This window comes from Ambystoma mexicanum, chromosome 6p, assembly GCF_040938575.1.
Source record: "Ambystoma mexicanum isolate Mex_15411 chromosome 6p, UKY_AmexF1_1, whole genome shotgun sequence".
NCBI lineage: Eukaryota > Metazoa > Chordata > Amphibia > Caudata > Ambystomatidae > Ambystoma > Ambystoma mexicanum.
Window position 1 is genome coordinate 145491088 of NC_090935.1, and position 23286 is coordinate 145514373.

General features: G+C 51.3%; 1 protein-coding gene across 1 annotated transcript in view; it reads left to right on the forward strand.

Annotated features, from left to right (window-relative positions):
- LOC138511281 (E3 ubiquitin-protein ligase TRIM39-like) overlaps positions 1-23286 on the forward strand; it is a 202546-nt gene that overhangs the window by 106927 nt on the left and 72333 nt on the right. The gene's annotated exons all lie outside the window — the stretch shown is intronic.

Genomic DNA, 23286 nt, shown 5'->3' on the forward strand with positions numbered 1-23286 from the left:
GAACTCCTATCTCCCCTCCTACCACTTGTCTATCCTTATTGTTCTATCCTTTACATATTGTAAATCTGTTTCACCTGCCACCTTTTTAACCTTTGAACCTTGTAGGGTGCTCCAAGACCCTCTTGGTTGGGCCAGCGCTGAGCAGAAATTAAATAAAATGAAAATAAAAATATCTTTACCACTAGGTGCACTATTTCCAAATGCAACAGCTACATCGTGGTACAAGGAACTGTTGGGAGTGTTCTACGAAGCCACGACCTGGCAATAGGGCTTGGAAAAGCCATCTTAGGGTTAGCAAGGGCATTCACAAACCCAGCTGAGCAAAGCTACTCTCTCTCAAGTAGTGTTCACCAAGCAGCGAGATTGAACAAAGGGGAAGGCGGGCACTGTTGTGTAGTACAGTTAACAATTAGCAGACTTGATTGTTCCAAAAGGTTCCTGAGGGGAGAGGGATGTAGTGCAGGAGCGCCCACTCAGCTAGCGCAGGTAAAGTACTGCAGTTAGTGCAGGGCAAATGCACCATGTGAAACTGGCATTTAAGTCAGGTTTCTGCAAATAAAGGAGCAGTTACCACCCCTGGCGTTCATAATGATGACCCAGAGAAGTACTGATCCGGATACCACCGTCCTGGGTCAGCTCTGAATAGAGCTATGGTAAGCAGGACTGTATCCTCAATGCAAACCCAATGGGGAGGAGGGCAGTTCAAGAAATATAAGGGATCTCAGGCCTCCAATCCCCAAGAAAAGTAGAAACAGTGTCAGGTGACAGTAAATCTATGGAGAAGACAAGCGTCACCATTGTGGTCACCATGCAGGGATGACGGGTTGCGGGTCAAGCGTGTTAATTGTTGGTTGTATTTAAATTTCTTTGGAGACCTCTGACTGTATGGAAGACACCCAAATTCAGTGCCACGATGGAGGAGATAACCTCACCGAAATCTTTGTAGATGCAGTTCTTGCATTGACCCCGGATGGAGTCAAGAGACACTCAGCAATTTGGCCTTTGAACTTCCAGCAGACTCACAGCAGCACAGTGGATTTTCAGAGCCCCAACATAGCATCAAGGATGCCCACGAAGCGTTCCAGCCATTTGGCCAGCTGGAAGTCCTTGCAATGATGAACAGCTGGTTCTGGGCCTTGCAGATCAAATGCAAAGATGCACATTCTAATGACCGAAAGTAGGTGATGTACATCAAGCACGACTGGTTGGTCCCACCTATTTTAGGGAGGAAGAAACCTTGCAAAGGTCTTCAATGGTTGGTTTTGACTGCCCCAAAAAGCTGGTTTATGAAGCAGTCTTCCGGCATCCCACAGTCGTCTTCTTCGTGTCTCTTCAGCTTCAGTGTTCGACTTGGTGCCTAAGTCCAGTTCATCTCCTTAAGTCCCATGTGACCTTAAATGTTGACCCTAGCCAATCGATAAGGCCTCTTTGCAACATTCAAACTTGGAGGTGTGTGTCCACTAGTGGAAAGCAAGCCTCCCAAAATCTGCCCATCAACATCCAAGACCATTGAGGAATGTGGCTTGGGGGCAGCCAGCACCCTCCCTGCAAACACACACAAAGGAGATCCTCTGCAGGCACTTTCCAAGAAGATTCTAAGGTTCATGAAGAAAGGAAGCCTTCCCCCTACCTGGCATGATTGGCTGTGTTTTGTTGTTCATCCTATCTTCAACAAGATTTAAAACACGAGCAGAGACATACTGGGATGAAGTTCTTAGTAGCATCAAACGTGTTTGTTTGTTTGTTTGTTTATTTATTTGTATAGCGCTCCTGACCCAGAGGTATATGGGCGCTTAAACATCAGGTTACAGGCATAGGTAAGAATATTTGTACATATGTGCAGTATAAGTATAGTTACAAAAGCAGTTATGAAAGCAGTTATAGTGGGATTAGTAACATCGTAGCGGATCCATACATACATACAGTGTTAGTTATTTGTTGAGTAACCAGGTGATGATCTTAGTTCTGAAAGGTTGAAATATAGGGGTAGATTTGATGTCCAATGGAATAGTGTTCCATAATTGTGAGGCTAGAACTGGGAAGCTGGAACCACCGGCTCTTTTTAGGGAGTATTTGGGCACTGTCAGTTGTAGTGTATTAGAGGATCTGGTGGCTCTCATATTCTGTCTTAAGGTGAATTTATCGGTTAAATAAGGTGGGGCCAGGTGGTTAAGAGCTTTGTAGGTGAGGCAGATAGTTTTTAGGTCTATTTTTTGTTGGATGGAGAGCCATTTGCATGAGATTCTTGTGGCTGAGATATGTTCTCTTCTGGGAATATTAAGGGCGGCACGGAGTGCATTGTTTTGTAGAACTTGCAGTTTATTGACAACCGTTTTATTGACACCTACATACAGGCTGTTGCAATAATCCAGTTTGGATTGTATAAGTGCTCTGGCTAGAGTAAGGCAATTGTTGGGGGATATCAAAGGTCTGCAGGCTCTGATTAGTTTCCCAGTGTAAGCAGTGGCTGAGGCAGTCATATTAATTTGTTTGGCGAAGTTGGTGTTAGTGTCGAGGTAGAAACCCAGAGTTTTTACACTTTTGGCAGTGGGAATGGTGTTGCCGTCAATGATGAAGCAAGAGTAGCTAGGGTTGAGATTCCGGATAGTGTTGGGTGAGCCGACAAGGAGCAGTTCAGTCAGAGGCCATGTGTGGCCATCCATGCCTGAACGATGGAAAAGACTTCACCGATCCTGTTGACGTCCGCGTTGTAGTTGCCTGATAAAGTGAGGAGTATCTGGGTGTCATCTGCGTAGTTAGTGTAGGTGACACCCAGATGGTCCAGTTTGTCGAATAGGGGCTTTGTGAATATATTATACAAAGTGGGTGAAACACAAGATCCTTGTGGGACACCGCAGGTAATGGGAATAGGGTCGGCTGCTGCTATGGGTGAGAAGACTCGCATGGTCCTGTTGTCCAGGAAGGATTGGATCCATGTGACCGCCGAGTGGGAGAAGTGTGCTGCCGATGATAAGTGGTTGCACAAGATTTTGTGGTCAACCAGGTCAAAGGCAGCAGAGAGGTCGAGGAGAAGCAGGATGGCAGCCCTCCCTTTATCTTTGATTTCGTCTATCTGGCTCTTGAGATCAACAAGGGCCGTTTCCGTCCCATGTTGGGGACGAAAGCCAGATTGGCGAGTACCTAGTAATAGGTTAGTTTCAAGGTAATCCTGAATTTGTAAATAGGCCGCTCTGTCAAGAATCTTTAGTAAAAATGGGACAGTGGTAATGGGTCTATAATTTGTGGGTATGTCTGGGTCGAGGGTCTGTTTTTTTAGCAAGGGTAGGACCCAGGATTGTTTCAGATTACTTGGGACCATGTTGTTAGAAAAAGACAAGTTTATTAATTTGGTGATGAAGGGGGAGAGATCCCTGGCAGCATCCTTGATAATCTGTGCGGGGCAACTGTCCCCCTTGCAGTTCGAGGGTTTCAAGGATGCTATCATTTTTTGTACTTCAGGTATGGTAACCTTTTTGAAGGTGAAGCCTGAGCTAGTGGCGGTGAGTGGGGGATGGGTGGGTCTGGAGGTAGGGTCATGAGTGAGCTGTTGCCGTTTATTCCCAATTTTAGTTTGGAGCCCTGAAATTTTGTTGGCAAGGGCATTCTGGATCCCTGTGCACCAAGGTTTATCCTTTGTGCAGGTATCTTCGGGAGGAGTGGGGTTTTCTAATACCTTTAAGATGTTAAAGAGCTCTTTTGTACTGGAGCCTGCCTGTGAGATCCTGGAATTAAGAGATTCTTTCTTAGCACGTGTGATCTCATTTTTGTAGAGGGTGGAGATATTGGTAAGGTTGGTTCTATTGTCTACTGAAGGCACCGATTTCCATAGTGATTCAAGTTTGCTTTTTTGTAGTCGGAGAAGTTTGAGCTCTGGGGTGTACCACGTATTCAGGTGCGCTTTAGGTTTCCCTTTGCGCATTTTTAATGGGGCAATGGTGTCGATAGCTTTAGCCATGGAGTCATTATAGGCGTTGACCAGCGAGTTTAAGTCAGTTGTAATTGGTAGGGCGTTCAGAATGGGGGTCACCAGAGGCATTAAGGCTTCAGCTGTGATGTTGCTCTTTTTCCTAGTTAGGCAGGCCGGAGCAATAATAGGCCTTTTGTGCTCTAGGTTGTTGATATTAATGTCAAAGGGGAGGAAGTGGTGATCCGTCCAGATGAGCTGTACAGGGTCCTTTAGGGTGATGTTACAGTTGAGGGCGGTTACCCAGTCAAGGATTCTGCCTTTCGAGTGGGTGGGTTTGGAGCATAGTTGAAGGAGGCCATGCTCCTCTAATGCCGTGGCTAGGGCAATGGCAGGGGTGTCAAGAGGGTCATTAAACCCGAGATTGAAGTCTCCGAGTGTGATCATTTGTGCTGAAGGTTTGGAGCTTTCGGCTACTAGGGAGGTGATATCTTCCTTAAATGAGCCAGGTGGACCCGGGGGTCTGTAGATTAGGTGCATAGTGATAGTACTCTTCGGGGAGGTTTGTAGTTTAGCTGTAAGGTGTTCACATGATTTGAGTGGAGGAGAGGAGCTTAGTCTGATATCAAGTGAGGACTTGAAGATGAGGGCTACACCACCTCCTCGAGCATTGGGTCTGTCTACTCTGAGGATAGTGTAGTTGTCAGGGATGGCTAGGGTAAGGGATGGTCCCGCAGCCTCATATAACCAAGTTTCTGTCATAGCAAGGAAGTCTAGGTTGTTAGTCAGAATGATGTCGGCGACTTCTATGGAGTGGGCGACTAGTGATCTAACATTTAGAAGAGCTCCTTTTAGTGTATGGAGGGTAGAGTTGATGGGGGTTATAGTGTACTTGTTAGTTTTGTTGGGTAGTTTAGCTGGGCGTTTGCTAGTTTTGTAGTGGATTCTGGCACCAAGTCTATTGTTGCGATCGGTAGGGATAAGGGTGGTTGCTTGAGAGACAGTAAGGTCGGTCATTGTGGAGGGGCTGTGATGATGGGTGGGGCAGGGTGCTCTAATGTCGGTAGGGTTCTGCTTGGAACTATCTGCGCTCTTATTGTCTAGGACATCATAAAGCTGCGCATGGTCATGGGTAGGATAAGCATATTGTGAGACCGGGAGGAAGGCTGGAGTAGTGGGCAGGAATGGTGTGGGGCAGACGATAGGGTAATGTCTTTGGCAGGCGGGTCTAGCTAGTCCATTTTTATGGGTTATGTAGCTGTTACCGTTGCAAAGTATATTGCTTTGCATGACACAGAAGGGGAACATGATCACGGTGAGGCAAAGTAGCATAAAGTGTGTGCTAGGGGCGATGCGCCGTGCAGAGGATTGGCGGATGAAGGACATCGGTGCGACCATAAGGCACAACACAGTAGTGTGGTCTAAATGCGACCATAAGGCACAACACAGTAGTGTGGTCTAAATGCGACCATAGGGCACAACACAGTAGTGTGGTCTAAATGTGACCATAGGGCACAACACAGTAGTGTGGTCTAAATGCGACCATAGGGCACAACACAGTAGTGTGGTTTAAATGCGACCATAGGGCACAACACAGTAGTGTGGTCTAAATGCGACCATAGGGCACAACACAGTAGTGTGGTCTAAATGCGACCATAGGGCACAACACAGTAGTGTGGTCTAAATGCGACCATAGGGCGCAACACAGTAGTGTGGTCTGTATGCAACCATGGGGCAAACATAGTAGCATGGTCTAAATGCCACAACAATCAATACAACAAGCAGGTATAGTGTGTATGTGACCAGAGCTAGAGACCATAGACCCATCTAAATGGGAGTGGCTAAGAGTCCATGCATACAGTAATGTCCCGGTAATTGCATGTACTTACAATGCGTTCTCCATATGCAGGAGGGTTCTGGCAGTGGGTAAGTTGCAAGTTGAGCAGAGGTGGTGGCCACTCCACGCTCCCATGCGCGTAACAGGCGCAGAACAGGCCTTTGTATGGCCTTAGGATTGGCCGGCGATTCCGCCTGCCGGCGGTTCTTCCTGGTCAAATCGAGGTTCAGCCTCGATATCGTGCCGCGATGCGCCCGGCATGGGCGAGTCAGGCACCTTGAATGGACAGGGTCAGGTAGGCCCTGCTCCGATGGCACGCTCCGTGCCTGGGTCCTGGTCTGGATCCTCTGCTGGGCTGGGGGGGCTCCTGCCCTCACCCCTCTAGGTGGATGATGGAAGTGGGGGACCTGGGGCGCAGAACAGGCCTTTGTATGGCCTTAGGATTGGCCGGCGATTCCGCCTGCCGGCGGTTCTTCCTGGTCAAATCGAGGTTCAGCCTCGATATCGTGCCGCGATGCGCCCGGCATGGGCGAGTCAGGCACCTTGAATGGACAGGGTCAGGCAGGCCCTGCTCCGATGGCACGCTCCGTGCCTTGGTCCTGGTCTGGATCCTCTGCTGGGCTGGGGGGCTGGGGGGGGGCTCCTGCCCTCACCCCTCTAGGTGGATGATGGAAGTGGGGGACCTGGGGCGCAGAACAGGCCTTTGTATGGCCTTAGGATTGGCCGGCGATTCCGCCTGCCGGCGGTTCTTCCTGGTCAAATCGAGGTTCAGCCTCGATATCGTGCCGCGATGCGCCCGGCATGGGCGAGTCAGGCACCTTGAATGGACAGGGTCAGGCAGGCCCTGCTCCGATGGCACGCTCCGTGCCTGGGTCCTGGTCTGGATCCTCTGCTGGGCTGGGGGGCTTGGGGGGGCTCCTGCCCTCAACCCTCTAGGTGGATGATGGAAGTGGGGGACCTGGGGCGCAGAACAGGCCTTTGTATGGCCTTAGGATTGGCCGGCGATTCCGCCTGCCGGCGGTTCTTCCTGGTCAAATCGAGGTTCAGCCTCGATATCGTGCCGCGATGCGCCCGGCATGGGCGAGTCAGGTACCTTGAATGGACAGGGTCAGGCAGGCCCTGCTCCGATGGCACGCTCCGTGCCTGGGTCCTGGTCTGGATCCTCTGCTGGGCTGGGGGGCTGAGGGGGCTCCTGCCCTCACCCCTCTAGGTGGATGATGGAAGTGGGGGACCTGGGGCGCAGAACAGGCCTTTGTATGGCCTTAGGATTGGCCGGCGATTCCGCCTGCCGGCGGTTCTTCCTGGTCAAATCGAGGTTCAGCCTCGATATCGTGCCGCGATGCGCCGGCATGGGCGAGTCAGGCACCTTGAATGGACAGGATCAGGCAGGCCCTGCTCCGATGGCACGCTCCGTGCCTGGGTCCTGGTCTGGATCCTCTGGGGGGCTGGGGGGGCTCCTGCCCTCACCCCTCTAGGTGGATGATGGAAGTGGGGGACCTGGGGCGCAGAACAGGCCTTTGTATGGCCTTAGGATTGGCCGGCGATTCCGCCTGCCGGCGGTTCTTCCTGGTCAAATCGAGGTTCAGCCTCGATATCGTGCCGCGATGCGCCCGGCATGGGCGAGTCAGGCACCTTGAATGGACAGGGTCAGGCAGGCCCTGCTCCGATGGCACGCTCCGTGCCTGGGTCCTAGTCTGGATCCTCTGCTGGGCTGGGGGGCTGGGGGGGCTCCTGCCCTCACCCCTCTAGGTGGATGATGGGTGGTTGAAGGGGATCTCCCGGGACACTACGCCCCTCTTGGTACTTTTCGGCCTTGAAGATTGTGAAGGTGAATTTAACAAAATTAGAGGTATTGTAGCTCCACTACTTCTTGCCGCAAGAGCTTGCTTGGTTATTAAGTGGAAAGCGAGCCAGGTCCCCACCCTGAGACAATGGACCGGGGTTGCAACCAACATCTACACAATGGAGCGCATCACTGCCGCCCTCCATGGAAGAGCGGCCCAAAATGAGTCGATGTGGAATTATTTCGTGAATGAATACCTGCCTGATTCCAATAAGAACGTGGGGTTGTAGAAATATTGGTGGATATTATGGTGAATGTTCTTGCCTATCCTTAATACAATGTGTGTACCTGGGCAACCTGGGGCCTGGGATTTAACAGCCCTTGCACTACATGCACCGGACTATGCACGATGATAATGCGGAAGTCGTACACCATATGCAAATCATAAATGCTGAACATGTGTCGAATTCTCTGACTGACACTGCTCGGAGGGTGGGTAGTGGGGAGTTTTAGGGGAAGAGGGAATGATAAGAGTTGGGAAGGTAAACTGTGTGTTTGAAGTTACGGGTCGCCAGTGAACAGGGGGGATACAAACAAAGTAACAGGTTTTGAAATGTTCCAATTGTAACTGTAACTGTTTTGTTTGGAAAAACATACAGGCCGATTCATGGAATTAATGTGCGCTGAAATTTTCAGCGCAAGCGTGCGAAAGCGTGCGAATCGCAGTGCCAGTGCGAAAAATCGCAGTGAAACCCGTGCACAGCGATTCATGGAAGTCCGTGCGCGTGTAAATCCCAGGATGTGCGCTAAAATTCTGCGTGGCGCACACGCATCCAAACAGCGTGCGCTACGCGCACAGCGAAATCGCACATAGCGCGGCGCACACATCAAAAGTAGGAGGAACAGAGGGCGTCACACGCGGAATGGGGAACAACGCGTGTAAATGTGGGCGTCACGGGGGAAGTACAGAAGGCAAATGCGCGGAACGCCCACACGCATGTTCAAAACACGTATTCATGAATTCGAACGGGGCCAACGCGTGCGCCAAAAAAGACGCGCTAATCCGGAAACTCGTACGCCAGCAGAAAGCAGGCGTACGTGGACCCGCGCAGCATAAAAGTGCGCGCAAACAACAAACAAGCTCACACGCCAGGATGAATATACCGTTCCTAGCAGCAGTGGTCGTGGGATACCGCAGGAGGAGGAGGATAGTTAGGCCCAGAATTTTCACACCCAGAACCAGCCTTTTTGGGATGCCTGATGACCAGGTGTATGGGAGGTACAGGTTTCCACCTCACATAATACTCGACCTGGTGAGTGAGTGGGAGGATGACCTCACATCACCCACCCTGTGCTCCCAAGCACTCAGCCCCCTGGAGAAGGTCCTCAATGTACTGCACTTCTTGGCCACTGGATCATTTCAGCGGACAAGTGCTATAATGGGGGGGTTTCATAGGCCACGCAGTCACGCTGCCTACACCAGGTCTTGGCCATCATGGCTGCACGCCCATCAGTCCGCAGGCACATAAACCTGCCCAGAACACCTGCAGAAAGGCAGGCTGCCGTCCAGGATTTCTACGGGGTGGCACAATTCCCCAAAGTCCTAGGTGCCATTGATTGCACCCGTGTGGCTCTACGTCCCCCCAGGGCATCAGAGCACATCTGTAGAAACAGCAAGCACTGGCATTCCATCAACGTCCAGGTAGTATGTGATGCCAAGAGAATCATCACCTCAGTATATGCCAACTATCCAGGGTCCACCCACGACAGTTTTATTTACAGAATGTCAACCCTAAACCGGGACCTAGAAGCTGGGCGGCATGGCGATACATGGCTGCACGGTGAGTATAAATGCCACAGCACATGCATGCATGTCAGATACTGAGTAATGTCACAACCCCACTAATGATATCCATCACCACCTCCCCAGGGGACAGTGCCTACCCTCTGAGCACCCACATGATGACGCCAATTCGGAACCCCACCACGCCACCCGAGGTAAGATACAACACAGCCCACATTGCAACCCGGGGCATAGTGGAGCGCAAATTCGGAGTGCTCAAGTCACGCTTTCGCTCCCTTGATGCACAGAAACTGCTCTCCTGAACATCCGTGAGGACCTGCTCTCAAACCTTGACTCTAACACCCCTTGTGTTCTCATCTTGCTCGACCTCTTCTGCCTTTGACACTGTTAACCACACCATCCTGCTCAACCATCTCTGTGATAACCTGGGTATCACTGGTCAAGCTCTGGCGTGGCTGTTCTCCTTCCTCTCCAATCGAACCTCCCAGGTCCAACTGGGTTCCTTCCTCTCTGACATCTTTTTCTCTACCTGTGGTGTCCCCCAGGGATCTAACCTCACCCCCTGGTTGTTCAACCAGTATCTGGCACTTCTTGCTCACTGCATTGCCGCTCTCTGTCCCAACTTTCAGTGCTACGCGGACGATACCCAGCTCATTTTCAGGCTACCCTCGGTCTCTTCCACTTCCCTCATCTCTGACTGTCTTTCTACTATCCAGGAATGGTGTGCCGCCAACGACCTCTGCCTTAATGCCAGTAAGACAGAGATTCTACTTATCGGCACACCCACTCCCTCCTTCACTGCAGCTCTCTGGCCGGCCTCCCTTGGCCCTCTTCCTGCTCCTACCTGCACGGCAAAAAACCTTGGGGTCATCTTCGACTCCACACTCTCCTTCTCTCCTCACATCTCTGACGTCTCTAAGAAGTCACACTACCAGCTACACCTCCTCAGAGGTATCCTTCCTTTCCTCTCCTTCCCCCAGAAGCTCACTGTCTCCAGAGCTCTGGTTCTCTCTAGGCTGGACTACTGTAACAGCCTCTATCTACATCTTCCTGCCTCTACTCTCCGCCCTTTGCAACTCCTCCAGAACAGGACTGCAAGACTTGTCCTTGGCCTCAAGCCCAGGGACCGTATCTCTCCAGGACTGAAATCACTACACTGGCTCCCATTGGCTGCAAGGATTAAGTTCAAAACCCTCTGCATTGTCCACAAGGCCTTCTGGGGCCTTGGGCCAAAATACCTGCAACTCTCTCTTCCTAAATATCTTCCTTCTCGAGCCCTTCGCTCATTCACCGCTAAAAAAAAACCTCAGGGTCAGCCGCTTCTCCAAGCAACGAGTTGGGGGAAGATCTCTCGCCGCAGCAGGGGCCTCCGTCTCGAACAGCCTTCCTGCCTCCCTGAAACTTGAGGAGAACCATCTCCGGTTCCAGAAGCACCTCAAAACCTTCCTCTTTGCCTCTGCTTTCTCTCCCTCTCTCCCCTGCTAAAATCACTGAACCTGCACTGAATCTGCAACTGGGCCACTCACCGATCTCCTGTCCTGGCCCAGCCACTCTTCCCTGCACTGCCTACCTGCATTACGGGACTGTCTCTGTGTCCAACAGCCCCTTCTCCCGGCACTTACCTTGCACTTGCCACCAGCTGGCCCTACTATTTCTCATATTCTATTAACCATGTACCGCACTTTCCTTGCACTTGCCACCAGTTGTCCCTATTATTTATCTTGTATTCTACTAACCATGTACTGCACTTCCCCCCTCCCCTTCCCCTGCACTTTTCCCAGTCCCCCTACCTTTGCACTTGTGCGATCTGAATGACACCTGGCCTAGTAGGATCGTTGTCTGTCTCCCCTTGTCCCCCCCGCCTCGTCGTGCCTTGAAACACTTGTGTATAGGCGCGTTACAAATACCATATCATATCCTATCATATCATTGACCGTTCTGGCGAGCATCTGTTATACGCTCCCCCAGTAGTGTGCAGGATCATAGTGGCAGCATGTGTCCTGCACAACGTTGCAACCCACCGGGGCCTGCCCGGGGACATGGTGGTGCCCCCACATCCCCAACCACATGCACGCCCGCTGCGCATGGGAGGGGAAAGTGCGCCGGGTGAGGCAGCCCGTACGCAGCTGGTGGCTAATTACTTCACCTAAAATCACACCCCTGTGGAGTGCACACAGCCCTGGCACATACCATCTGACAATCAATGATGATGACATAAGGGACAGTCAACTGTCACAACCATACCAGCCTGAGATTGGTCACCTGGAAGTGTTACATTGTGTGCATCCCTACCTACACAAACACCACCAATGCTGTGTCATCAAAAGACAAGCTTCTATGCTGCTAAATTCATTACCCCCTTGCAAAATACAACATGACAACAGTGCCATGTCACCCAACCCCTCCCCAGCACCGCCACCCAACACACCATGGCATGTCATGCTATGTGAGAGCAAACAAAGCAATCCCCAAAACATGACACAAGTGTCACAAAGTACAGTGTCCCTAATAGAAACTGGCCACACACAATATGCTCCCAGTAATGTAGAACTAACGAACACACATGACCAATACTTACCAACAATACAATGCAGCTACACAACCTCAAACATAGCATAAACATGACAGTTAAAGTAGTGGTAGTCTTACAACCTGATTATGCCAGCATATCGACCACTTCCAACTGTACAGTGCTGCTGCCACGCAAATGTGTAAGTGGACTGCTTACAACATGAACTACATCTCCAAAGTAGACGGCCTTGTGAAGACATGAGGAATGAACCTGCAAATTAGGAGGAAGACATGGATGCACAAGCACATATCAATACACCATGCAGTGTACAATGCAACAACAATATTCACTAGGAATGTATACACAGTATTGACTACAGACTGCCCACACAGCTCATGGGAGTCCAACGTCACTGTGTAAGTCACTGTCACTTGGGCACACCCTTTGCAAGCTCATGGAAATGGGAAGCAGGAGGGGTGTGTGTCTCACGAACCCAAGCATCTAACCCAAACTCAGGACAAGCCTGCATGTGCCCAGCCGGAATACAGTGGATGCCCACGGGAGCCACACAAGGCAACACACTGTAAAATAAAAAAGAAATAAAAAATGGCCGGGGGCGGGGGAGGCCACCCAGGAGGTCCGAGGACAGGGTGCGCACCAACAGCCACCTGTGTGGATGTTGTGGAAAAAAAACACCTCCATGGGTTCATGGCCTGCACGGCTATTCCAATGTGGGAGAACTGCTGCTGTTGCTCTCATCACCCTCTGCTGCTGCCACAGGAGGTGGTGGTGCTATGGGAGGCAGCCCACGCAAAGCCCTGGTATGGTCCTCCATGGCAGCAAGCATGCGGGTGTGGAAGGTCTTGTTCTGGAGGATTATAGTGCGGAGATCCCCATGCACCACCTGACGTGATGGCTGGATCTCCTCCCAAGTTGCCTGCATCTCAGCTGAGAGCGAACGTGTGAGCCGCTCCAGCTGCTGTTCTGTCCTCAAGTTAGTGGAAGCCTCAAGGTCAACAAGAGTCTCCCTGAGGTGATGGAGTTCTACCCTCAGGGCTTCCCTGAGGCCCTGGGACTCTATTGATATCGATTGGCGTAGAGTCTCCAGTGCAGCCCGTCTGTCCCTGTTGGACACCAACATGTCCTCCCTGTGTGATTGGCAAATGGAGTCTGTTGCCTGCTGTAGTTGCTCCATCTGCCTTTCAGGGCGGACAATGGAAGTGGCCAACCTCTCCATTGCTTGAGCCATCATCTCAACTGATGCTGCCTGTTGGGTTGCCATACCGTACATGGATTTTTCCCATGCGGTATTGCCTGGTGGCGTACGGCCACCGCGTCGGCGGGCACCACACCTGCATTCCCCCTCTGATCTGCTGGCCCAGGAACAGGATCAGATGTTGTGGAGTGTGACCCTGCATCCGTAACCGCCAACGCTGACATCCCCATAGAGGGTTCTACCCCTGGTGCAGGTGGGTTGGACAGAACAGAATCCCTGCCAGAAACACTTACCTGCGACACCACATAGGTCTCATTATCCGAATCAGCACCTGAATAGGGGTCTGGGGAGGTGCAACCAGAGACACCCCTGGACAGAATGGTCTGCAGCAAGATTGGGTTCTCACCCACCACCACACCACGTCCCCTACTGGTGCCTGGTCGTGCCTGAGATCCCTCCTGGGTCTGCACTATCTCCTCAACCTCAACAGCATCAAGTGCGTCATCCCCTGCAAAAACATGAAAGACAAAAAATGGAAACAGGCATTAGCACCATAGCACACAAATAGGCCTGACAAGCTACAGAACCAGTACATGATTTACACATGTCCCACATGACTATAACCCCCCCATGCATGCACTGTCACTGAGTTGGAAGGGGAGGCAAAAGGCAGACACTGATGACACCAAGATGGAAGAGCAACACATTTGCTGCATGCTGGGTAGCACTGCCATCACACATTGGCCTGTGAGTGGCATGTCCAATACACATACATGACACATGCCATCACACAGATGGCATGTACAATAGCCATGGTACATTCCACAAGTACATCCATATGTCAGTGAATGAATACTGTCAGCCATCCATGTGAGATGGACATGATGAGATGAAAAATGCTACATAGTGTGACAAAATAGGCATGTGCCACACACTGCAACACATCCAGTGTACAAAAATACAGTGTTTGCAGGCCGATGTACACATCAATGGTTGTGCACTTCAACATGACAGGAAACAACTATCATGTTCCACATTCAAACAGGCCCCAAAAATGTATGTGATCAGGCCAATACTCAATCAGCCTGAATGGTCAAATCATTCACCTAACAAGGTAACACATGTGGGCCAATGTGGGGTTCATCAGAAGCATGTCACAAATGTGACAATGGGGCTGAGGAATGCGTAGCAAAAGTGAGAGAATTGAAACAATCAGCCTGAACGAACACTGAAAAATACAAAAAATGTTGTTGCAAGATGCCTCTTCAAGGGCAACTGCCGTAATGTTGCGCTAAATTACTACTGTGGGCAGAAGGGATACTGTCACACCCAAATCCAAGGCCGCTGAATGTTTTGGATGAAGCACATGGGTGACCCATACCACTCAGGCACACACACCCTCACCTGGCACTCAATCAGAACCCGTCACCCAAACAACATACACATGCATTACACTCATGCACGGGCACTCACCGGACAATGCATCATAATCAGGTAGTTCTCCCACACCTTGGATCTGTTCCTCTGTGACGAAAGCCCCAGCAACAGACTCATGTTCAGTGAGTTTGTTGTCCTCTTGTGGAGACCCACCGCCAGTCACCAGAGTAGCGGCATGATTTGAGGCCAGCTTGTTCTTTGCTCTGCGTTTCAGGTCATTCCACCGCTTGTAGCAATTATCAGCTGTGCGCCTCACAAATCCAAGGGCTCTTATGCGGTCCGTGATGGTCTGCCAGTGTGCCCTACGTTGACCAGGTGTGGTCTTGCACCCTGCAGTCACCACCATTTCGCGGCTATGTGCTGACACATAGGCCACAAGTGCATCAAGTTCCGGATCATTAAAGCAAGGCTTTCTTGCGGTACCGGAGTGTGTAGCCGTGTCTGGGGTCTCAGCCTGTCATGCCAGAGCACCCTTCTTCCTCTTCTTTAAAGGTGGAGCAGAGCCAGAGTGGCTTACGCCGCTCTGGTCAGTAGGGGCAGAATCACCGGTGGACTGGGTAGTAGGAGTGTGGGAATGCACAATGACCATAGGTCTTGATGCAGGCATTGATTGCAGGTTAATGTTGGCAGGGGGAACGTCAGTTTGATGGACCTGGACTGACACTGTCCTGGCTGGGAGAGTCAGAGCTGGGGTGGATGGAGCTGCAGCTGCCCCTGCAGCCTCCCCACCCTGCATACTTGGGGCAGCAGATGACATAGCTGCCCCAGATCCACGTGGCTTGGTGACAACAACTTGCACCGCCACACGTGGCCTAGACTTGCTGACCTGGAAGTCAGCCAGGGAGTCATCCTGTGCCAGGTCAGGTACCACAATGGGCTGGTCCAACAGGGGCTGAGCTGGGATGGTGTCAGCCACGTTTCCCTCAACCATGGGGGGGCATGGGTGTCCCTGATTGTTCCTCCACACATGGGGATAAAGGGGCGCCCTGCAAATCCCGGCCACGTCCCTTACCACGCCCACCACGCCCACCTTTTGAAGGTCGGCCACCTTTGCCTCCCTTACCGCTTGGTCCCCTCCCAACCATGGCACTGATGTTGTTGTGCGTATGGGAGTTGCAGTAAACTATTGTCCTGGGCAATTGGGGGTCAAAGGGGTAGGATACCAGATGGAATTCGTACCCTAGTGCTCTAACAAAGCTGTCTGTGACCCCTGGGGGAAGATGACGGGTCACGCAACGCACAGGCAGCCCAAAATCAAAGATTAACGTGCACGCAACCCTTCGTAGACCAAGTGCGTGATAAAATGAACCCGCACTACGCTGTGGCACCCAGAAACACAAAGCGTACGCGTAATACACGCAGCCTACAATGACCTCTGAAGGGGAACGCGACACACGGGGCAAGCACAGTTGCTAAGTACGTGCGGAACTCACCGTCTGCCTGGAAAAAGAATGTGAAAAAAACGCGTGTGTTCGTGTTGGCAACACCCCTGCCAAAAGAAGAATTGTACGCTGTCTGAGGAGACAGGACAAAAGGAGAAGTGAACTCTGTTTGAGGAAACAGGCCCAACAAAAATTCAGAAAAGAGCTGTCAGAGGTAACAGGGAGTACGAACTAGAAACGCTGTGAAGTAATCGCGTGTGAACCGACAAGAAGTACAGATTTCACCCAATCGCTCTCCACGAAAAGCACGTACAAGGAAATGGTGTCCTAAACGTAGCTTTTAAACCGGCCCACATGTACACCTCAGATACGCGTGTACACGGGCGCTTTCCTCCAATTACATGCGATGACACTCGGACATGCAGTTTTTCCACGTGTGCTCTGTCATCACGTGCTATAAGGGAAACGCCCGCGCGCGTAATGTAACTTTCGCGCTAAGGGCCTTTGGTCCAATGAAATTGCGTGCGTGTGCTGACGCGCTTACGCGCAAAGGCCCTTTCCTCGAATTACATGCTGACGTGCAATTTTTTCACGTGCCAAATCACTCCGTATCAAGCTGGCCACGCGAAAATACACGGAAGACCACGCTCCTGCCCAGAAGGCCAAATTACTGCCCCCCAGAGCCCCGAGCACACTCCCACCTGCCATCTGCTGCTGCCTGACTGTCTGCTGCCCACGTGCCCTGCCATTTTCTGCCTGCACGTCAGCCAGGGGTGTAGTTGCTGTGACCACCCCTGCTGGAACCGAAGACTCCCGACTGGGATTCCATTGCACCACAGCCCAGGCCCAGGACCCAGTTGCCCACCCACTCCTGTCTCTGGGGTTGCCATGTCCAGCACAACACCATCTGGCAGCACTGGCAACCCCCAGCCAGAGAGGCAGAGGGCCACCAGCTTCACTGCCACCGAAGTTGGTGTCCTGGTGGAGCAAGTCCTGGGGCAGTATGATGCCCTCTTTGGAAGTTCGCTCGCCGACAGTGAAGGACGGACCAGGATCTGGATGGGCATCGTGACTGCCATCAACGCGGAGGGGGTGGCAGTCCACGACTTACATCATGTCAAGAAGCGCTGGGAGGACTTCAGGTCCAGGACCCTCAACAAGGCTCGGCGCCTCGATAAGGCAGCGGATGCCAAGGGTCGCCGGGGCCAGCTGTCGAACCATCAAATGAGGGTCCTGGAACGCATATGCCCAGCGCTCTACATCCAGATCCTTGAGAAGCAGACCCATCTGGAGTCGAGCGGTAAATGTACATGCATGTTGATAGTACGCTGTGTGTGTCGTGGTGTGCCATTAGTGTGCAGGTTGCACATGTGTTTATGTAGGGCCATGTAGGGATGTATATGAACATGGGCGTGAGGCTGCCACATGTGAGTCCTCTCAGTTGTGAGACACATTGATGGTGTATGTGTTGGTAAGCATGCTGGGCAAATGCAGGAGTGGGAGCACACATGTTTGAATTTCTGTGTATGTATAATGGCATGGTTGTGGCATGGATGGTGGTTCATAATGCATGTATCTGCACTGTGTACATGTGCATGTATGTGTACCTGACAAGTGTGCAACTGTGATGCAACATGGATGCACGTGACACTGATATGTAGAAGGATGAATGGCAGATGTGACATGTATGGCGATCTCATCACTGCAACAGTTGGAGGAGATGTAGACATGCATGTAAGTGTGGTGGCGTGTGTGCATGTCTAGTGCACTCCTTATGGTTCATGTGATGTCAGGCTCACCTTTGGCTGTTCATGCTGTTGTATGTGTATGGATGGTGCTGCCTGGTGCAATATTGCTGTTGAAATGTTCATGTGTGTGAGTTAAAATGACATGTGTGTCGTGGTTTGTGATGCCGTGTCTGTAGTTAAACAATGCCACTCATGTGCAACTGTCATGTGTGTATCAGTCCATTGTACAGTGCCCTGATGCCTGTGTTTTATCTCTCCCTGTCTGCAGCGTCAACTGAAGAAGAGGGCGGAGAGGGTGCTGTGGAGCACAGCGGCAGGGATCATCCCGCCAGCCGGAGACGCAAGGCCCGTCTCCCCTCCCAGGTTGTCATCTTGTCGGGGAGTGAGGAGTCCGGTGCCGCGTCCCAGGCCGCAGCTGCCGAGGGAAGGTCCAAGAGGCGGAGGTCGGAGTTGGACTCCTCGGCAGCAGAAGGGGCAGCTGAGACCCCACAGGGTGCGAGGGAGGAAGATGGCACGGAGTCATCCAGGTTGGTGGGGGGTTTGGTGGAGGAGGAGGCCATGCAAGGGACAGACACGGGGTCTGGAGGTGGGGATTCCACTGGTGCTAGTGGTGCAGTGCAGGGGCAGGGACAGGAGGCAGCACAGGCCACCGCGGAGGTGCCTGTGTGTAATCCTGTCCCCGATCCTGTGACTGCATCATCCCGCACCAGCAGGGATGCCTACGTCCAGACCCGTTTTCAGGGAGGGGATCCGCTTACAACAACTGGCCTTCCTCTCCCTGCAGACGTGGCTATCCGGGACCGGGTTGAGCCTGTTCTGGGTGGGGTGGCATTGCGTCAACGGGCCATGCGAGGTGACCTGCAGTCTTTTCATGAGGAGACTGCATGTCTTCTCGAATGGCTTGTTGACCGCGTTGACCTACTGGGACAGCTCACCAGGGCCGGATTCCTCCCATTTTCTCGACCTTGTTCCGACCCCCTCCTCAACTGAACCCCATATACCCCAGTCGTCCTCCATGCCATCTTCCCACCCATGTATCATCTGGGTACCCTGTGGAGCTGCCTCTGACCCTGCGGCCAGGCTGGTGGAGGACACATCCCTGCCACAGTCGGGAGTCGGAAGTCCAGCATGGGTGGCCACCTCAACAACTGCACCCCAGCCGGAGGAGGATGTGCAGGCAGCAAGAGCCAGGGCACAGTCAGAGGCACAGCAGCAGCAGCATCAAGGTGGGAGCCATCATGGCTCGGGGCCTTCGACATCGAGGGGCAGGCATCGGCCAGAGGGCAGGAGGACCCAGGACTGGAAGTGTCTTCCGTGTGGCAGCGGTTAGGCCATGCTATAGATGCGGACCGGCAGCGGGCAGAAGAGGCACGACTCACGATGGTCAGGGCGGAGAACTCCATGCGGAGGGCCCTCAGGCGGGCCGAGTGCCTCGAGGCAATTCGCAGGGAGTTGGAGGAGAAAATGTCGTCGTCCCTGCGAACCCTCTGGGCCATGAGAGAGGCCCGCCTCCGGCAAATAGACATGGAGTTCGATGATGCCCTGGCCCGGGACACCACAGAGTGAGCCGCTGGACTTGCTCGCCGCCGTTGTATATAGTTAGATAGTGTTAGGTTTCCTTTAGTTTTTTCTTTATTTTGGTTGCACTTGGACAATGCACCACGTTTTTGTATATAGTTTTTTATTAGGTAGTATTTTTGATAGGTTTCATTTAATCAGTTGGGCTCATGGACCCTGGATTGTTCATCTGTACATAGTTCACCATTGGATTGTTCTCTTTTTTTATTTTCACCATGGAGCAATGGTTTTCACTTTCTTTTTTCCCTTGGATTTGCTTTGTTGGACTGTGACTTTGGACACCATTTCTTTTGGATTTCTTTGGATTATGATTTCTTGTTTTTTATTCTTTTACGGACATGCAGCTTTTCTTTTATTATTCCCATTGTTGTGTGTTGGATTTAGATTACATTCATGTTGTGTTCAATACATTTTTTTTCTTCATACTTTGATGTGTGGTATTATCTCATTGGTTTCATGCATGTCATGATATGGGTTTTCACATTCACTTGCACCCATTGTGTGTGTGACGGACATGTGTTCATTTACATACTTGCCATTGGGGTTGTATCATGTAATTGCCTTTTCTATGTGGGTGGATGCAATACTTGGTTGTGGCTGGGGAGGCTGGCCATAAGGGCCATGATTGAGGATCGTCATTGTAACGCTCACCTGATTCCCGCAGAGGCGCCGGTCTTGACTGGGTGAATGCCGTATCTTCAAAGGTCATGTGTAACACACGGTTGGCTCTTTGGGCTGGACCTCTGTGCACTGTATGTCTGACTCGAAGAGTAAGATGTCTGCAGATAGAAAATATGGGATTAATGAACTGGAGTTATTGGGTGCCTCTCTCCTCTTCCCTTTCTCTTCTCCTGTAGAACCCCAAAGGTTAACGCCCTCACCTTAGGTAAGTGAACGCCGAGCTCTCCATCTGCCTCGGGGCAGGGTGCCGTAACCAGTTTCTTCACTGGATAAGGGTGCAGGCCTCTTGACCTCAGAGGACTGCTGTCCGTCGTTAACTGCACGAACGGTAAGTTCTGGGCACTTCAAATGTCTTAAAAGTCTTTTGTAATGATATCTCTTGTTTTGCAGGGTTCCGGCGATGGCGGATGGCGGGCTGATGAGAGTTGAGGATCGAACCCGCGTGAGGAATAGAAGCGCCTGGAAGCACGTAAGTAAGCGCTTGTAGCCTGCTTCACGATGCGCACTAACTGTCCCTTTTATCTTGCAGGTACAAGTTCGGAGCTTTAGAGAAGCTGAAGGGTGCTGGAATACCCACTGGATTCGGCGTGGGAAGGAGTAATGGCACGTGAGTAATAAAGTTGCCCAATGTCTTTAAACGCACCTTCTTTTGTCTGTCGGATCCGGGGTGCAGCGCCGAAGGCCTCCGGAGCGTGCGAAGAGCTGGTAAGCTTTTGTCTTTCAGATGCCGGAATGCAGTGCGAAGACCTCCGGAGCATGCGAAGAGTAGGTAAGCCTTTGTCTTTCAGATGCCGGAATGCAGCGCGAGGCGTTGGTGACAGCCGATGGACCAGGTAAGAGATGCGCTGCCACTGAAGACCGTAGTGCTAACCTGTTCTTTCTTTGTCTTTACAGGTGCTGCTGAAGACTGGATTCCAGGATGGTAAGCCTTTGTTCCCTTAGGCCCAGGATCAGAAGCAGAAGACACGATGAGCGTTCTGCTGCAGAGAATGCAGAATAACACAAAGCAAGATTCATCCATCGGGTGTGGTTTAAATAGCCTCCTGTAGTGCTTAGGTGTCTCCTTCCACAGCCACGCCTAGGTGAGAAAAAGAGTTCCTGCTTTCCAGAAGAGTTCCAGTGTTCTGAACCTAGGGAGTGGCTCCTGCCCCACCCAACAGGAAAAGTAGTCCCAAACAGAAGAGGATCAGGGGTTCAACTGGCAGGTAAGTAAGCAGCATTGTCTGCTGCAGGTAAGTCCACCCAAGCATTATGAGCCCGGCGCTTCCAGCGCTGGGACTGGGCATCTTTATGAGCCTGGTGCCGCTGGCGCCAGGACAGGGTCCAAAAGGTCCCAATTGGGACTGGCTGGCACGCGGAACCGGGGTTATGGGTCTGCTTCCAAGGGAGTCGGGCAAGTCCTGATCTTTTGGAAGCAGAGATCATGACAGCACCCCCCCCTCAAGGCCCCTCCCAAACCGGGCTTCTCCGGGGGTTTGGGCTTGTTAGGAAATGTTCGATGAAATCTTTTGATTAGACGAGACGCGTGGACATATTCTGCAGGTTCCCAGGATCTTTCTTGGGGACCGTAGCCTTTCCAGTCAATCAGGTAAAATAGTTTAGATTTGGAGATCTTGGAATCCAGGATGCTTTTGACTTCAAACTCGAGTTCTCCATCAACTAGAATAGGTTTTGGAGATGTAGTTAGTCGGGTTTGAGGTTGCACGGGTTTTAATAGAGAGACGTGGAAGACCGGATGTATCTTCATGTGAGGGGGCAAGTCCAACTTGACCGCTACTGGATTTACTATGGTAGTGATGGAATAGGGACCAAGGTATCTTGGGTTGAATGTGCGTGGTCCTTTTAGAGGTAGATATTTGGTGGATAACCAGACTTGATCTCCTACTTGATATTGGGGGGCTTCCTTCCGATGTTGGTCTGCTCCTTTCTTGTATTGTTCTTTAGCCCTTTGAAGGTGAGAAACGGCTTCCTTAAAGGCTTGGGTGATTGTAGAATGCAGGTGGTCTTACTGCTGGTGTTCCAAGATCTTGGAGTGGATCCAACTCCGAGGTTCGAGGGTGACTACCGTATAAAAGAAAAAACGGGGTCTTCCCAGTTCCCGAGTGGACAGAGTTATTGTAGGTATATTCGGCTATCCAAAGGATATCTTTCCAAGTTTTTTCAGTTTGTTGTAGCATGCAGCGCAAATACTGTTCCAGAGTTTGATTGGTCCTCTCGGTTTGTCCGTCGGTTTGAGGGTGGTGGCTGGTCGAAAGTCTCACATCAATTTGAGCCGACCGACAGCAACTTCGCCAAAAATGAGAAATAAATTGACTACCTCGATCCGAAATTAGAACTGAAGGAAAACCGTGCAGTCGGACGATGTTTTCGAGAAATTCTCGGGCCAGAGTTGCTGCTGTTGGTAAGCCTTTGAGTGGAATGAAATGCGCCATCTTGGAGAATAGGTCCACGATTACTAGGATCGTATTGTATCCGGAGCATGGAGGTAGATCGGTGATGAAGTCCATAGAAAGCGTATGCCAAGGGCGAGGCGGGATGTCAATAGGGCGTAAGAGGCCGGCTGGTTTTTCCTTTTGACTCTTGTTTTGGGCGCATACTCCACAGGACATTATAAAGTCTCTGATATCTTTTTTCCAAGACGGCCACCAGAAGTAGCGCTTGATCTTTTCCGAGGTCTTGGTCATACCGGGATGTCCTTCCATTAAAGAATCGTGATAACAAGAGATTACCTTTTTCTGTAAATCTGTGCTGGGCAGGTATAACCGTTCTTGGAAATATAATAAGTTGTCCTTCACCGTAAAGTCCTTTCCCTGCAAATGCCAATTCTGTATGTCTGCTGGAGTTACCAGTAGCCTGGCTTTATCCTTAACTTCCTCTATGGATTGTGTGGCGATTACACCTAGAATTCTTTGTTCGGGAATGATAGGTACAGGTTTAGGATTGATCAAATGTTCTTCCACTCCCATCCGAGAAAGGGCATCAGCTTTACCGTTTTTTGTACCAGGTCGATAGGTAATTATGAAGTCAAACTCGGCAAAGAATAGTGCCCAACGGAGTTGCCTAGAGGATTGAGCTTTTGCGGTTTTCAAATATTACAGGTTTCGGTGATCTGTAATCACAGTAATGGTGTGTCGGGCCCCCAGAAGATAATGCCTCCAAGCCTTAAAGGCGGACTTGATAGCTAGAAGTTCCTTATCAGTAATAGTGTAATTGATTTCAGGAGGCGAGAATTTGCGGGACCAAAATGCCACGGGATGCAACTGATTGGTTACTTGGTCCTTTTGTGATAGAACTGCCCCCATGGCAAGGCTCGAAGCATCAGTTTCAACGATGTAGGGGAGTTCTGGGCGAGGATGTTTTAAGATCGGTGCAGAGATAAATCTAGTCTTCAAATTCTGGAAAGC